Source organism: Bos indicus x Bos taurus, chromosome 15 (genome assembly GCF_003369695.1).
Source record: "Bos indicus x Bos taurus breed Angus x Brahman F1 hybrid chromosome 15, Bos_hybrid_MaternalHap_v2.0, whole genome shotgun sequence".
Lineage (NCBI taxonomy): Eukaryota > Metazoa > Chordata > Mammalia > Artiodactyla > Bovidae > Bos > Bos indicus x Bos taurus.
In genome coordinates, this window is record NC_040090.1 from 37,268,818 (window position 1) to 37,286,714 (window position 17,897).

Below are 17,897 nucleotides of genomic sequence, written 5' to 3' on the forward strand. Positions count from 1 at the left end.
TGCTGAGGGTATTAATAAATTTGATTATAAAGTCTCATGTTAATTGAGTTCTTTTCAGATTGGCTGATAGAGATAAGTGAAAGTAAAAGTCACTCAATCGTGTCCAACCTCTTTGCGACCCCATGGACTATATGGTCCAAGAATTCTCCAGGCCAGAATACTGAAGTGGGTTGCCTTTCCCTTCTCCAGGGGATCTTCCCAACCCAGGGATTGAACCCAGGTCTCCCACATTGCAGGCAGATTCTTTACCAGATGAGCCACCAGGGAAGACGGATAGAGATAAATAAGACCTTAAATTAGGCAAATATTCCTTTAATTTTCAGAAAGTGGTGAAAATGAACTTCTAAATATTTAAATGTGTTGCACTAACAAAGCCCACTCAATAATATCTTTAAAATTCCAGTTTATGAATATAAGGAAATCTTTGGAAAATCCATAGTTTAGCATTTGGGGTTTAAGAAAAACAGCTATATTTTCTCTAATTCATTAATGTTAAGTATAATTCCTAACAGTATTCTACTTGGATATGTTTTTTCTAAACTTATACAAGTTTATTAAGTCAGATTAGTTAGCATAACTCATAATGTTTAAGATTATGAAAAATGAAAAGTTGTGTTTCACTAATCAAATCATTATTCTGAAAATCTTTTATTTCATAGTAATTATTCTGAAAATAACTTTTATTTCAACAGTAATTCTGTTTTGCGGTATGTCAGCTTGAAGATAATTTCCAAGAGTTTTAGGTAGCTTAAAACCTTGGACTGATACTAAAATTAAGTTAAGTAATGGGTAGTTACTGCATACCAAGGTCATTCTTAAGTAAGATAGAATACTGGACATTGATTACTAAGCATAATTTTAAGTTTAAATACTTTTGTGTCTTATATTTATATGCTGTAAACAGGCTGTATCTTTGAGTCTGTTAATGCAGCCTCTGGGATCTAATGCCTGATTATCTGAGGTGGACCTGATATAATAATAATAGAAATAAAGTGCACAATCAGTGTAATGCGCTTGAATCATTCCAAAGCCATCCCCCACCCCCCAGCCATGGAAACATTTGTCTTCTGTGAAACTGGTCCCTGGTGCCAAGAAGGTTGGGGACCACTGTAAATTAATATATTCATTTTTGCCACTTGGATAAGTTGTACTGTAAGGGATATATGTGGCTATGGAAAGTTGTATTATGTGTATCCATGAACCCTGCTGCTCTATTTAAAGGCTAAAATGTTGGTATGTGGGACTTTCCTGGTGGTCCAGTGGTTAAGACTCCATGCTTACACTGGAGGGGGCACAGGTTCAATTCCTGGTTGAAGACCTAAGATATCACATGTGATATAGTCAAAAAATAAAATAAAAAGCTGGTATTTGACATAGTTCCCAATTATCCACCTCATCCCTCCCCCTCAACCTCAGTTTTCTTTGAAATGGAAGTTTACTTTGATTAAAACTTAAAATTTATGTTAGTGGTTGATACTATATTGAGAAGTAATAGAAATACAACTGTGTATGTGCTCCTGTTTATCAAGAAAAAAAAAAAAAGACCCTAAAACAATGGGTCTTAAGGGTTTACATGTATGATTTGTTTTGTCTCCAAAACCCCTTGGCACTGTTGAAACATACTGAGGATGTTGGGGGGCGGTGGGGGTGGTGGTTAGGGGTTGTGTAATTGTTTACCATATTGGAAACTGAACTAGAAATGTTTATAATTATTATTTATTGAGTCATTTGAAAATAGCAGCAATGACTTGTTTACATATTAATAACATCTTCATATTTCGAAATTCATTCTCACATTATAGATGCCCTGAGATATGGGTCCTAATGTAAAGTGTCAGTTTGTTCCAAAATATAAAAGAACACAATAAAAGGCAAAGCTTGTAAATAATCTACCATTTTAACCGGTTTTAAGTGTACATTAAGGTATATTCACACTGTCATGCAACTGTCACCACCATCCATCTCCAGAAATTTTTCAAATTCCCAAGCCGAAACTTCATACCTGTTAAATAATTAACTTCCCGTCCTCACCGTCTCCCAACCCTTGGCAATCACTAAATTTTATTTGCCTTGGTTTATAATACCTGAGTCTGAAAAGTTACGAAATGTGTTAAAATGTCACCAAAGTTTGCTCATTTTTAATGGTCTTGTTTCCATGTTACTTCTCATTGCCTTCACCTCCAATATGGAAAGTTCTTTTTATCTATATACTTTGCCTAGATAGCAAAAGATTCTGTCTTACAATACATTAATTGTATTATGTTCTTGATTATTTTTAAAAAGCAAAATTTCCTTACTTAGAAAAAAACTAAGATTCTTTACAATTGTGTTACATTTGTGCTTATCTTTAGATGTTTTATTGTCACCTTCAAATCATAATATTTGAAGAAAAACAACAGTAATTTCTGAGGCACCCATAATCCTATCTTAAGAGTTTAAATCTCCTGACAACTTTTGATTTTTGCCTCCCTAAACCTATCTTTGATATTTCTAAGTGGGTCTCTCGAACTCCAAAAGATTTTTTCCTTAACTTATGAAAGAGGGATGTTGTTTCTAAATAATTAGGTTTTATTTATGTTGCTATTTATGAGTTTCATGGAAAGATTTGTCAAATCAGAAAAAATGCTTAGCCTTCCCCAGGTTAAATTTGTATAAGTAAAATTTTATTGCTGTAACTATCTTGGGACTTGAATGATGTTGAGACTTGTTGATGTTTGTTTATCTTCATCCCAAGGATGCTTTGTTTGATGTTAGGCAACAGCAAAATAGTGTTACTAATCATAATTTTAGTTATTTAAAATGTTTACTTGGTTTAAGTCTTTCTCCTTTAATGCAAAACCTGAGTCTTCTAAGCCAGTGGTTTTCATTTGGGGATAAATATCAGATTTATCTATGTTGCTGTTTGTTTAGTCGCTAAGTTGTGTCTGACTCTTTGCGACCCTGTGGATTGTAGCCCGCCATGTTCTTCTGTCCATGGAATTTCCCAGGCAAGAATACTGGAGTGGATTTCCATTTCCTTCTCCAGGCAATGGAGACTTATCTGTAGAGTTTTTTTAACATATAAATGTTTAGAACCTACTCTGAATCTCTTAACTCGATATTCTTGATATATTATTGGTATATTTTAGTGCATTATGTATATAATGAGTAGGGAATTTTGCACATCTCAAGAATTTTTCCTCTGTAACAAGTATGTTCATTCATTTTTATAAATTGGTTGTAAAGTTCAATATCTTCTTTGAAAATAGCCTTAATCATTATGTACATAGACATTTTGTCATAGCTTTATGTGTTTGTTTATTTGGATTAGCATTGTTTTGCATGACACAGAAACAACCAAATTTCCTTGTCAGTTACATCTTGCTTGATATGAACTCTCTCCATCAATTACCACAGTCATTTTAAGTCTGACATCTACAGATAGTTTTTGTATTACTTGTAAGCTCCCCTGAAGGCTCTGCAATCAGCTGCAGGGGCCAGATCACATCTTTGACAAAGATGCATGGTCCCCAGAGTCCAAGGAAAAGGACTGTGCCAGTTACTTCAAACTACTGACACTTCAATGAATAATAGATCTTGGGTACAGGCTTCTGATGTCATCATTTAAACAACTTTAAGACTGTCCTGAAGAGGAAAGACCATGCTAATGGTCTAAATTAGGATCTACAGAACTCTTTTTAGTAAGAAGTAGATGGGTTCATGATACTGCTAACCCAAGACCCAGCAGGACAAGAAATGATTACATAGAATGGATGAACTAATGAGAGATGATTGTAGCTATTTGTTTAGAATATTGTTGATATTGTTTTAATGTTCTAATTTTCTGAATACATAAGATACATTTCTTATTAACTTATTTATAATCCATAACAATTTAGTAAAATTTGATTTTGTAAACTGAATGAAACATCTTTAGATGATGTTTTATTCTCCCTACTTGACTCCCCTTCCAAATTCAGAAACTTTTATTAAATATTCTTACTTTTAAATGATAACATAGTTATTTGCAAAGGTTCAGTAAGAATCTACCCTCCTTTTTACTAAATATAATTGGAAAAATGGTTATATAACAGAGGCTTTGTCTGGAATGTTATATTTGAAAATGATGCTTATTTAGTTGGGTATGACAAGCCATTGTCTTTTTTCCCCAAAACTATTTTAAAATATTATTGCATTCAAATGTTACCCCAAATTATGGAATATGAACTAACCATTTACACTTTCTCTTTTGTAAAATGGCTCTCCCTACAAAATAACTTTTTAAAATAATATTGTCAATAGGTTTTCTTTTTTTTTTTTGTATTTTATTTATTTTTTTTCTTTTTTTTTAAATTTTATTTTATTTTTAAACTTTACATAATTGTATTAGTTTTGCCAAATATCAAAATGAATCTGCCACAGGTATACATGTGTTCCCCATCCTGAACCCTCCTCCCTCCTCCCTCCCCATACCATCCCTCTGGGTCGTCCCAGTGCACTAGCCCCAAGCTTCTGTTGCTTCAGACACAAAATTCAAAATCAGCAGTTTTCCATCTCTCGCTTCTTTTGAACTGCTCCAACTTTCTCCATGCTGCTTACTTGGGAAACAAAATACTGTTATAAAAAAATGCTTCTTTTTGTTTCAGTTGGTCTGTTAATTGTGAAGATTAGCTGTTCAAAGCAGTATTGTTATTTTGTCTCCTTCTTCAATATCCTTTATCATTGACCCCAAAACTTAAGTCCATTAGTTGGTGCTTTTCTACATCTGAGTGGCTGCAATATAGCAGCCACTGTGTGAGATTTCCAGTGTGAGATTCTCTGACAGTTTATTTAGAAACTGTGTTATGTGAATAAAGTCTATCTGAAGGAAAATGTCTTCATATTACTGGAGGATTCTTATCCCACTTCTAAATAAATATTCCTCCCCATCTCTGCAAAATACATCCTGGACTGGACTGGCCAGATCAAGCAGAACAGTTATTTGTGATACTGTGTGAAGATCTAATCTGTCAAGTATATGTCTAGAGTGAGACCATAAGACTACTTAATATGAAGAAAAAGAGTAAAGAGACTGCCCTCAAAGAATACTTCAAATGTTCCAAAATATATCAACATCTGGCTGCAATCCACACAGAAAAAGGCCAACTGGAATGACTTATGCATGAGATTTCCAATGAAAGCATCTACTGCTTCCAAACTGAGAATGAACATTACCAACATGAAGGACATCCCGTGGACATAACCAACATCAGGTCTGCAGTATGAATATCCTCCTAAGATACTATATAAAACATCGTGATATGGACCATCCACCTGAAAGATGTAGAAAGATGGAAAGGCATACAATGCTGCCGCTAAGTCGCTTCAGTCGTGTCCGACTCTGTGCGACCCCATAGACGGCAGCCCACCAGGCTCTCCCGTCCCTGGGATTCTCCAGGCAAGAACACTGGAGAAGTCATACAATAATTGAGCTTAATTCCAGACCAGCAACTGGACCATCAACAGATACACATTCTCTATCCTAGAAAAGTATATATTTAGATAGAACTTGTTTCATTGAAGCTTTCCCACCATCTCTTTCCTCTAGGGAGGAATATTGCATAAATTCAGGAGTGATATTCAGTTCACTTAATACAAGGAGACTCCAAGCTTTACCATGAACACTAGGGGGCAATCCCTGCACCTTAATTCTCCAACCTTTCTCTTAACTATGAATTACTTCCCAGCCTGGCAGTATTTCACTGGTCCAAATTACCATTGCATTTGAAATACTTTTTCTTAAATCTTTTTTCTTAACATGCTGCTTTACTTTCTCAATTTAAGGCTCAGCTCAGAGGTCCCATGTTCTTTTCACTGAGGTTCAAGTTTCTTCCACAGATTTAGCAAGAAGATTTTCTTGTAGTAGCCAAAGATTTCAATGGGACACAAAAGCAGTATCAGTCATATGATGGCCCATACTCGAGAATCAGGATGGAGGTAGGAGGTGACTCGAATTCAGGTTTCTTAGTCTCAAAAACTGAACCAGTGATTTACAGGTCCTCCCTGTTCATTCGTGCTTTGTCCCTGCTGAAGGGCTTTTGGATTTTCTGAAGAGTCTCTCTGGGAGGGACTTTATCGAATAATTTCCAACCAGGAGCATCGTGGACAGCTGATCTGAGCGCCTGTTAATCCTATTTGGAAAAGGTTTCAGAGAATCAGGGGCAGATAGAGGGACTGTTTGGAAGAAGAGTAAGAGAATCACACCCTCTAACTCCCAGCTGCTTCAGGTCCTTGGTTTTTGATGTCTGCAGCCACCAAGCAGCTCCTTTGCAGAAGACTAGCTGCTCATGCTAGCAGTGACCTTGTCACCAGGCCACTCCAAGTGGGCACAACCCCAGGGACAAAGGAAGAAGATCTCAGGGAACTAAGGTTGACTTCATGGGTGACTTTATTGCCAACAATGCTTTCCTGGTACCTCACTTACAGGGTCTGGCTGGTAAGGAAGGTCACTTCCATGACAGGAGCCTAGAGATGTTTTGAAGACTTTGAGAGAAGTCACCACAATGTATCATAAGTCCTGCAGATGAAACTTGGTGGATAGTTTCTTGGGCATGGCTTCCTAGCCTCAGGACAGCGAGTAATAGAGGCTTTTAGAATTCCAACCTGAGATTCCTTATGGAAACCTCCAGCAGAGTAAACTTAACCTCTGTGGTAACATTCTTGCTGTACCTATGTAATAATCAGGCCATATCTAATAAGGCCACATTCATTTTGTGATCAGGATTCTTTGAGATTCTTTTTGATCAAAAGTGGGGAGACTATAAGGAAAAAATATACATAAATGGAAAAATAAGTTTTTATTCTAAAGCACACCTGAGTTGTCTGATTCTGATTCTGTAAACTGTAGATAACTGATAGCAATGCCAGATAATTTTTGTCTATTGACATGCAAACAAATTCTGTTTCTAGAGAGAAACAGTCAAAAAATCAGTTTTTGCTCTATTTGTACATTTCCATATTCCTGACTTTTAACTGTGTCTGTTCTTGGTAATCTCCTTTGACCTGATTGTATCACTTTTATTTTCTATGAATTAGTTAAATAAAATCTTAAACTCATTTTTATTCTTATATCTGTATGAGAGCCATGATTTTACCTGCATTTAAAAATGATCCTTTAATGCCTACTTGGAATTAAACCACCCTTCAATGGTTGACCATGTGTGCCCTGAGCTTTTGCTTCGGCCCCAGAGGGCCTTAGAGAGCAACTTTTCTGAATTTCCATTTTTGTGTATGTGTTTCACATAGTAGAAGTGCACGCATGCTCAGTCATTTCAGGCATGTCCGACTTTTTGTGATCCCGTGGACTGTAGCCCACCAGCCTCCGCTGTCCATTGAATTCTTCAGGCAAGAATACTGGAGTGGGCTGTCATGCCCCTTCTCCAGGGGATCTTCCCAACTCAGGGATCAAGTCCACATCTCTTACATCTCCTACACTGGCAGGCGGGTTCTTTACCACTAGCACCACCGGGGAAGTACATGCATATAATTTGCAAATACATACTGAGGTTGTATGTCCAACTTTTTCCTCCCAGGATGTGCAGTCAAGATTAGAAAATAGTAGGATACATCATGAAAACATCTTGCTACATCGTGTCCTCACCAATTTGGTTTTGGGAAGGTTTGACCATTGTGCTCCTTTATCCCACAGTTCATCCAGAAGAAGCATGCCAACTTTCCTGATTATATTCCTGAGAATTTGTCCTCTGAAATTAAGGCCTTTATTTTGCTCAATTCTCAATTTCTGATACCTAGAAATGTGCTTGGAACATAGTAAACACTAAATATTTAATGAATTTTACAGTGGTTTAATTCAATATCCTATGTTTAACAATCATTCCTCCTCTGTATTGGCCTTTCTGGCTTAGATATTGGAAACCTTATAACACCGATGTAGATGAACATATTCACTTAAGAGCTGTATGGAACTTTCCTTAAAACACGGGACCTCATAAATCTCATCAGTCCCATACCCTTTGATCAGAGCCAATTTCAGGTTCTCCTTAGGGTGACCAACTGTCCCAACTTACCTGAAACTGAAGGGTTTCCTGAGATGGGAGACTGGGTATTAAAACAGAGACAGTCCTGAGCAGATAAGGATAGGTTGGTCACCCTAGTTCCAGTGGGTACCTGCTAAAGACTGTTACTTTTTCTCTACAATAAGCCATAAGTGAGCAGTAGCACATGAACATCAGCTTTCTATGGATTCTAGAAAATAGATTTGTTGATCAATTTTCAGTACTCTACACAGTAGTGCTTGGTCTTGTTCACAAGAGGATGTGAAGTGAAAGTCAATCACTTGAAAAAGTCGTGTCCGACTCTTTGCGACCCCATGGACTATACAGTCCATGGAATTCTCCAGGCCAGGATACTGGAAATGGGTAGGGTAGCCTTTCCCTTCTCCAGGGGGTCTTCCCAATCCAGGGATCAAACCCAGGTCTCCAGCATTGCAGGCAGATTCTTTACCAGCTGAGCCACAGGGGAAGCCCTCACAAAAGGATACTGACTTGTGAAGACGTGATGGTAACGTACCCTCTCCCCAGACCATGAAATTAAGTGTGGGTTAGCTGCATATTTATAACTACCCTCCAACATAATAGCAACCCAAGCCTCCAGAGGCAATGGATAAATGATGTACCCAAAAAATACCCAAAGCAGGAGATATTCCTTCTTGGCAATTTTTGTTCTTCTTTTTCGTAACTGGGCTACCCAAATGAGCCACATACAGGAAATCAGAGGCTGTCCACATGGTGAGATCTGACCGAAGCTCCACTGTGATGTTTCGCAAGGGTGACATTTCACAGGGTTGCGGCCTCGTACAGCCATAGCAGGGTGGGAAAGAACAACCACTGAACTCAGAGACCACTCTAGTTTTTTGGATCATGGCAAAACCATCCAGGAAGTGCCTGACAAGACCCTTGCCCTCCAGGCAGGCATGGCTTGTTAGATAACCCCTCAATTGTGAGCTAAATAGCACAATCTTTGTATAAAGAGCAGCAGCAATGAAGCGGGTGGTAGAAGCAGCTCTTTTTCTGGTGAGAAGTAAAGCTTATACAGAGCCATAAGGATGGACAGCAGAAAAACCACTGAAAGGAGTGTCTTATTTTATTCTCCTCATCTGCTCAGGTCTGTCTGGAGAGCTGGCCAAGGACCCACATATGCTGACTCAGAGCCACGTTAAAAAATATGAGCAGTATCCCATTATTCACTAGAAAGGCATTGGCTTCTGGCAGCTTCGAAGAAGGTTAAAGAATCCAGAAAGTGGCTGATTAAGGTTTTGCCCTATATGCTTAACAACTTCCCACCCTAGGTCACATGTTAGCCATCCCCCAACCCCTGCCCTGGACAACTGAAGTCCACAGGATATGTTTGGGTTCGTTACCTGACCGGAAAAACATTATATTTATCCTCCATTCACCACCATTCTTTCTAACAGACCCTATAACGTTGACAACACATCTGCAACAAGCTTTGACTGACTTTCATATTTTGATGTGCTGGGTAAGTTCAGGTGCCATCTCCCCACCATGAGAACAATTATTTTTTTGACCCCTCTCCAACCCACCAGAGCCAAATGTACTTCAAGTTTTATTTTAGAGTTTCTGGGTACCCTTCTGATCATTTTGGGGAATGTTAAAAACAAAATTCAAGGAAATATTCAGTAGCCCCAATATGATCCATAAGATTTTTCCAGCACATATTCTTTCCAGAAATTGATCTACCTCCAGACAACCTTCATTGGGGTCCCAGATGCATTTCCCTATTTTCCTTTCTCAGAAGCTCTCTGTGTTCCCTCCACTGGGTCCTGACTGAGCTGGACAATCCAGCACAATGGACAGTGACTTGGCTGCCTTGACAGGCTGTGCAGGAAGCCTTGACACAGTGACTATGGTTGTGGGAAGCATAACTCTCAAGTGGGAATGCAGCTCTGTCTTAAAATTCTGCTTGTTATTTTAAGGCAAACTGCTGACAAGCCTGGTCAGCATCCATTGACCTGAATACCCTTTTCTACATCATTAAGTCCCATTTTAGCTTCCTGCTGTGATGATGACATGTAGCTTCACTAGAGTCACAGATTCTCTTTCCACTTTCTGTATCAACACACCTAAAGCACAATCAGAAAATAGTATCTAAAAATAATTGTTAAATGCCTATGAAAAATACTCATACATAAACATACTCTTGTCCTTTTCTTTCTTGAACTAAATATCACATCTGACAAATCTTAAATAGTTTTGCTCACTTTTCTTTCACTCTGCTGGTGGCTCTGATACTGTTTGATCTCGGTGCCTTTATGTTAACACATCCAAGAAGACTGTCACATTGTAACAAAGGCACAACTAGATGTCCTGATAATGGGTGCTAGTATTTCTGTAAAAGAACAAAATTTCCCCCAAGTCCCTATGAAAATGCTTCCACACACACCTGTGTTGTTCCTTTGTTTTTTTTTTTTTTTAATGTAATGTCTTTGGTGGGGAAAAGGGGTTACCCTAAATTTACTTTGCAACTTTTTCCATCATGCACCATAGGCATAGACATATAGATTATAGAGTCTTCATCGCTGCCAGAGCTGGTTCTGTATTACTGGATGTCAGGTTGAGTAACAGGTTCATTTTGACCTGATAGTAAAAACTGTTCAATTAATGCTTCAACACAGTCTCATATTGAGTGCTATGGAGAAAGGGCCATAAGGCAAGTTAATTACTAGCTAAGGAAAAAAGTCTTCCTCTACCAAACAATTTATCTGAATTAAAATTTATCTCATTATAGTGTTTTTATGAATTCTAGGCAATGCCTTCTCTCGGAGTCAGTAATAAACTTAAAGTCCACCTCTACGTACTTCATCATGTTCCAGGAGAATATTTTTCATCCACTTCTTCATTGTAGCTAACTGAGTAAAGAACAGCCTACGTAAGATTAACAGTAGGGATCAATCAACTGTGAGGTTTAGCAACGTCAGCACTACTGATATTTTGAACAAGTTATTAATAATTCTTTGGTTGGGGAAGCTGTCCTGTGCTTTGTTAGATGTTTGGCAGCATCACTGAGCTCTGTGTACTAGATGCCAGTCGCGATACTTAAAGATGTCTCCAGCCATTGCCAAATGTCCCCTGGGGGCAAAATCACCTCCAGTTGAGAACCACTGGTCTAGAGAAAAGACTGTGATTTACCTAATTTGGATAGAATGCTTTGGCCTGAGACCAGGGGCCAGGGATCAGGAAATTAGCACATAACTAGCTGGATCTCTATGGCTGCTCCTTTAAGGGGTGCTGGGAAATCCATCCACTAAGCATCCAACACATTGCAGAGATTCCATCTAGAGTTTGGCTTCTGTGGCTTTGCTTTTTGTTGACGAAGTTAAACTTCTTTTTTTTCACTTTTGTCTGTTGGTATGAGATTTCTTGTTTTGGAAGCATTCTTCTGTTTTCAGGTGTTTCTGTTAGCCTTGCAGTTTTAGTATTCTGCCATCTTCCAATAAGCCTTAAGTTGCTTTTTGTTTAATCTAGATCAATTCAGTTCAGTTCAGTTGCTCAGTCATGTCCAACTCTTCACTACCCCATGGACACCAGGCCTCCCTGTGCATCACCAACTCCCGGAGTTTACTCAAACTCATGTCCATTGGGTCAGTGATGCCATCCAAGCATCTCACCCTCTGTCATACCCTTCTCCTTCCACCTTTAATCTTTCCCAGCATCAGGGTCTTTTCAAATGAGTCAGCTCTTCGCATCAGGTAGCTGAAGTATTGGAGTTTCAGTTTCACCATCAGTCCTTCCAATGAATATTCAGGACTGATCTCCTTTAGGATGGACTGGTTGGATCTCCTTGCAGTCCAAGGCACTCTCAAGAATCTTCTCCAACACCACAGTTCAAAAGCATCAATTCTTCCACGCTCAGCTTTCTTTAGAGTCCAACTCTCACATCCATACATGACTACTGGAAAAACCATAGCTTTGACTAGACGGACCTTTGTTGGCAAAGTAATGTCTCTGCTTTTTAATCTAGATCAGAATTCCATTTTTTCTATTCAATTTCCTCTTATTAGTACAACCTGTCAACTTCCAGGCAAACACATGGGTATTAATGTGTCTGTCCTCTTGGGGGAAAAAAAGAGAGTGAGACACAATGATCATAACCAAATACCCTCAGCTTACTTGCTTATATATCCTGGAAGTCTAGGGCCACATATGTGGCTAAATAGCACAGACTTAGAGGAGCAACCCCCTCCCTCATCACTAGGTTTAGTGTATTTAACAGTTTGTCAAAAATCACCAACCATGTGTCTATTTTAAACATTGTGTTAAGTCCCCCAAACCACTGACCTGGAGAGGAGATCAAGATCCCATTCCTTCCCTTGAGAGAAAAGTTGTACTTACTATTGGTGGGACCAAAGAGAAACACTGTAACACAGTACCTTTCTTCCTAAACAAGAATAGTTGAAAGATCTGAGCTTCCATGGGTATGTGAGAGCAGTAAGATTCACTCTTAGGAAACCTTACCTTGGTTGGAGCAAGAGCAAGAAGGTTTAACTTTATAATGGAGCATTGGCAATGGATGGCAGGATAGGAGAGGGCTTGAGGAGCAGAGGTTCCAGGAAAGTAAGCCGATGAAGCTATATGGTAGTAACAGTATAACAGCAGTCATCCCAGAGTTGTGTGCAATTAAGAACTTGTGTTGGGGGACTTCCCTGGTGGTCTGATGGCAGGACTCTGTGCTCCCAATGCAGGGGAACCTGAATTCGATCCCTAGTCAGGGGACTAGATCCCATATGACCTGGTGCAGCCAAATAAACAAATATCTTTTAAAATAACCTAAAAGGGAAAGGAAATTGCTATTTAAAAAAAAAAAAGAACTTGTGTCTGTCAAAGTGCAAAAGCTATATCTACTGGTGCTTAGTAACAAATACATCATAGGAATCAGACTCCAACTAAGATGGAAGCATAGATATCTACCAACAAACAGGCAGTTATGAAAAGGGGATGACAACCCCTGTCTATTTTGAATGGGCTTGTGGTAATCTATTTCCATCACTGACTGGTGATATAGGAGGAAGCAAGTGCTCAGGAAATAAGTCTTTATGGTTCAGCGAGGAAGCATCAGTCTCATTTCTCTGACCTAAAGCATGCTCTTGGGAAGTTTCTTGGCACAGGGTAAGAAGAGAGGGAAACTAAGCAAATAATTATATACCAAGGCCCCAAGCATTTATCCCTGGATGAGGGCATGGCAACCCACTCCAGTATTCTTGCCTGGAGAATCCCCATGGACAGAGACTAGCAGGCTATAGTTCATGGGTTCGCAGAGTCAGAAATGACTAAGCAACTAAGTACACAGCAAGTGTTTTTATGACTTCTAAGTGGACGAGTAGTATTGTGAAGGACCAAAAGATAAATTCAGTACACCCCTGCCCTCAAGGAACTTACAGTGCAGTGGGGAAGGGAATAATTACACAAATAGACGATAGCAAATATACAAGAATGCTATCTTGGCTAAGAGGAAGAGGAGGTCATGAGTTTTGGGGAAAATCAAGATAGTGTTTTGACCTACCAAGTATATCAAATAGATTGAAGTAGGAACATTTAAGAGATGATTTCAGGGGCTCAAATCAGAGGCAATGGGACTATAAATGAGGATAATAGCAATGAAACGGAAATGAGGGACTAGAATTATGAAATGTTGCATAACTAGCTTCTTCAAGATTTAACTAATATACATATGGGAGATTATTGAAAGGGAGGAGACAAACTGAGCATTGGGAATTGGGAATGGAAATACAGTTGACAGAAGTAAGGGGGGGCAAAGGAAATGAGGTGGAAGATGGCAAGTGTACTTTCTGAGATGCTGTTTAAACACCGTATACAAAGGTTAGTGATTATATACAGTGTGGCCATCTTGTCTGATTTTTCCCCAGAGGAGACTTCTGTCTTTTCATTCTGTCTGTTCAGCCATATCCTTGGTTTGTAGATACTCTGTGCAACATAAGTATTTATGCCTTGAAAGCCAGTTCTTAGGATCCATGCCATCGCCACCCACCTCCCCAATGTCACCTCTTTATTTAGCTTTAGCTCCCTATGAGTAATTCGACGCTTGCAGTTTAATTCTCCTCTCTGATGAGGAGAGGAGATGATGAGATGAGATGGAGAGGAGCCTGCCCAGCTGGAATGTAGGAGTGCTCCATTATTAAAGCTCTGTCAAGGGAGCAAGGACTGCCTGCAGACACTTGAGCTCTAACCAGAGATTGTCTATCTTATTTTTTTCCCCTTGGCTTCTCAGCACAATCTGAAAATACCTTATTTGGATGCTGGAAAAATAAGTTTACAGTCTCAAGACACCATTCCCTATAAATCAAATGAGGCACTCACTTAACTGAGTCTCTTTAACTCTTCTCTGAATTCTCCACATGTCAGCATGGAACTGTTTCAGTCTTCCTACCTCAACTCTACACTCATAAATTTCTTTCTCATTTCTGACAGGTTTTATTTACTTGCAACTTCATTGTACTGTTGTTTAACATTTTAAATTTTTACTTTTTTCTATTTGCTGAAGTAATATGTGCTTATTGCAAAAATTACTTGATTAGGTAACTAAGAAAAAAGGTTAAAGAAGAAAATATGGAACTATCCTCTCAATCACTATTAACATTTTAGCCTAGGCTTTTTCTTATTATGCATATTTTAATTTTAAAACATAACTGGGTGGTGCAACTAAGATAAGATGCAGCCAAATAAATAAATATTTTTAAAATAAATTTAAAAAATAAAACATAGCTGGAATCCTACTGTGCTAAAATAGTATCATTTTCTGATATTTTAACTATTATAATTTGAGAATTTTCTTACGTAATTAAAATTATCTTATCATTTTTGATACCTGCTTGAATTTTCATAATTGTAGATGTTATATTTTTCTTTGTATAAATCTCCTATGCTGAGAGCTTAACTCCTTATAACAAAAATTTCCTGGGCTATATATATGCCTATAGTCACAAGAAAAAAAGCCAATTTTTGGTTCGTTTTTCAATGTTCAAAAGTCAATGTATTTTATACTTTTTGTTGCAATGGTAAATGGGACTGTTACCTTAAATTCTCTTTCTGATCAGTTGTTATTGCTGTGTAGAAATGAAAGTGATTTCTGTGATTAATTTTGTATCTGCAAGTTTACGAAATACATTGATTATCTCTAGCAGTCTTCTGATGGCATCTTTGCTGCTGCTAAGTCGCTTCAGTTGTATCCGACTCTGTGCGACCCCATAGACAGCAGCCCACCAGGCTCCCCTGTTCCTGGGATTCTCCAGGCAAGAACACTGGAGTGGGTTGCCATTTCCTTCTCCAATGCATGAAAGTGAAAAGTGAAAGTGAAGTCGCTCAGTAGTGTCCTACTGTTAGTGACCCCGTGAACTGCAGCCCACCAGGCTCCTCCATCCATGGGATTTGCCAGGCAAGAGTACTGGAGTGGGGTGCCACTGCATCTTTAGGATTTTCTAAAAAATTACATGATTCTGAATTCAAGATTTTTGCTTATACTTCTGCTGTGAAATATATATATATACAGTTTGATTAAGAAATATAAAATGTTATTTTGACATTTATATAAATATAAAAGTATATATGTATAAAAGTATTAATGTATATGTTTAAAAGAAAGAGAAAGCTATTATATTTATAGGCTAAGGGCTTCTGAGTTTGGTAGAGTTTTCCCTTTCTTATCAACAAAATTAATACATATTTATAAATCCAAATAGTTGGAAAAGTATAGAATATAAAAAAATAAGTTTATGTTTTTCCATTCCACTATCAAAAAGTAAAATAGTTTTCTATTGCATATATGTTATACATTTTATGTACTTAAATTTTTGATGGAATTACACAATTTGTATTATTCTACATTTGCTCTACAACTTAACATTAATGACACCTTTCCACATAGTTGCATATTCCATATTTAGATATTTTTTCTTCTTTTATTACATTAAGTAGAACTCTCAGAATAATACTGAATAATAACAATCATACTGGACTTCATTGTCTAGACACATGAAAGGCCCTTTACATTAATATGCTCAATATGTATCACCTGTTTACTGGGCAGAAAGGAGGATGCTTTGGTTGTAGAGAACAATTTTTCACTCTTCACAAATGTATTTTATGCCTGCCACAGTTCTCACTGTGACCTCTGTTGAGTCTGAGGAAAGGAATGTCATCCAGGAGTTGGGGGCAGGAGAGGGTATTCTGACCTTGAAATTGTGAGAGAACATTTCCAAAATGTGTTTGCTCTAAATGTTTGAAATAGTTAATTGGGAACATGAAATTTCCATTCATAAATAGGAGAAACTCCTTTTTGAAACATTTCTTGAAGAGTATATTTTGACCAGAATGAATGTGTGAGTTATATGTGTGAGAAGTTGAGAAATTGTAAATTTTATCAGTCCTTTAATGTGTGATTTGCCTGTGAAACATTTTTTTACTATCAGCTTTGTGGATTCCAAAATGATTCCATGGTTCTCAAGTATACTGAAGTAAGATGGACTCTATTCAGGGAAAGTAAAAATGCCATCAGCAGTTAAATCATGTCTAAAACCCTGACTTTTTTGTCCAGAATAGTTTCTTCATGAATTTTCTCTTTCAGGATAAGTATGATATTGATAGACTGAAACAAGCAACAAATCAGGGAGAAAAATAAAGATACTTAAAACATATACCCAAATAATTATTGAGAAGTTTCTCCCACACATAAATTCCACAGAGAGAGACAAGGATGAATGAGGTCTTTTCAGCTAGTTAAAACTTCTTTGCACTTCCATTGCAGGGGACACGGATGTGACCCCTGGTTACGGGACTCATGTCCCATTTGAGGCATACAGCCATAAATAAAAAACAAACAAAAATTCTACCTAGAAACTGCTGCTTCAGAATCAGGAATGAGAGGGAATCTATTGCAACTCCTATTTCAGTAAAATTCCGATATGAGTTTTCTTGAATTAACTTGTATGATTTCTAAGTTTTCAGTATTCTCAGTGATTTGTTTTAAATCTAAAAATATAGTAGTAAAAGTATATAGTATATTAATAATAGAACTGTAAGATGTATTACCTCTTGATTTGGGTGTTTCCTTATTTGATGTTGTTAATTAAAATAGGAAAAAGTCATTTATGAATTCTATGAACAGAAGAGCCTGGCTGGCTACAGTCCATGGGTTCGCAGAGTTGGACATGACTGAGCATGCACACAAATCATCTTAAAGATGATCATATGTTTTACCTCTGTCAAAATCAAGAAAATTACTATAGTTAAATGTATTTGAGGGATGTGGAAATGGTATATTTTAATCTATGCAAAGAGTGGGTTATTTTACTAAAGCTGAAATGACTGAAGTTGCTAATGACAAAAGTTTTCTAAATATTCTCTATTTGCTTTTAAATAAAAAAGTCATAATGTCTCATGCCCTGATATTTGGAGAACTAAATATAAATGATAATATTGGATAAAAGCAGAAATATTAATATCTTTTGTAAACTGATTTTGTAAAAATTAGCTGGAAATCCAGATATTATTCTATACAAACTTTCTCATTTATGCTTCCAGAAATGTAATTTTATTTTTAGTATGATTTGATTGTGATTTAATGTTAAATTAATTTAGTTCTAACTTGACATTCCTAACTGGTTTTTGGAAACTTACAAAATGTAACACTGAAGTAGAAATATATGTGTACGTTTGCATATGTATTTGTGTATATATATGTAATATACAAGTGTGTGTGCGTGTGTGTTCACAAGTATGTGAGTATAGATATCAATGAGCTTCCCTGATGGCTCAGCTGTAAAGAATCCACCTGCAATGCAGGAGACTCAGGAGATAAGTGTTTGATCCCTGGGTGGGGAAGAGCCC

At 37.5% G+C, this 17,897-nt stretch overlaps 1 pseudogene; it reads right to left on the reverse strand.

The window, feature by feature from the left end:
- Positions 1-4,654: 4,654 nt before the first annotated feature.
- On the reverse strand, positions 4,655-7,646 carry LOC113905015 (annotated as a pseudogene).
- Between the last annotated feature and the right edge of the window lie 10,251 nt (positions 7,647-17,897).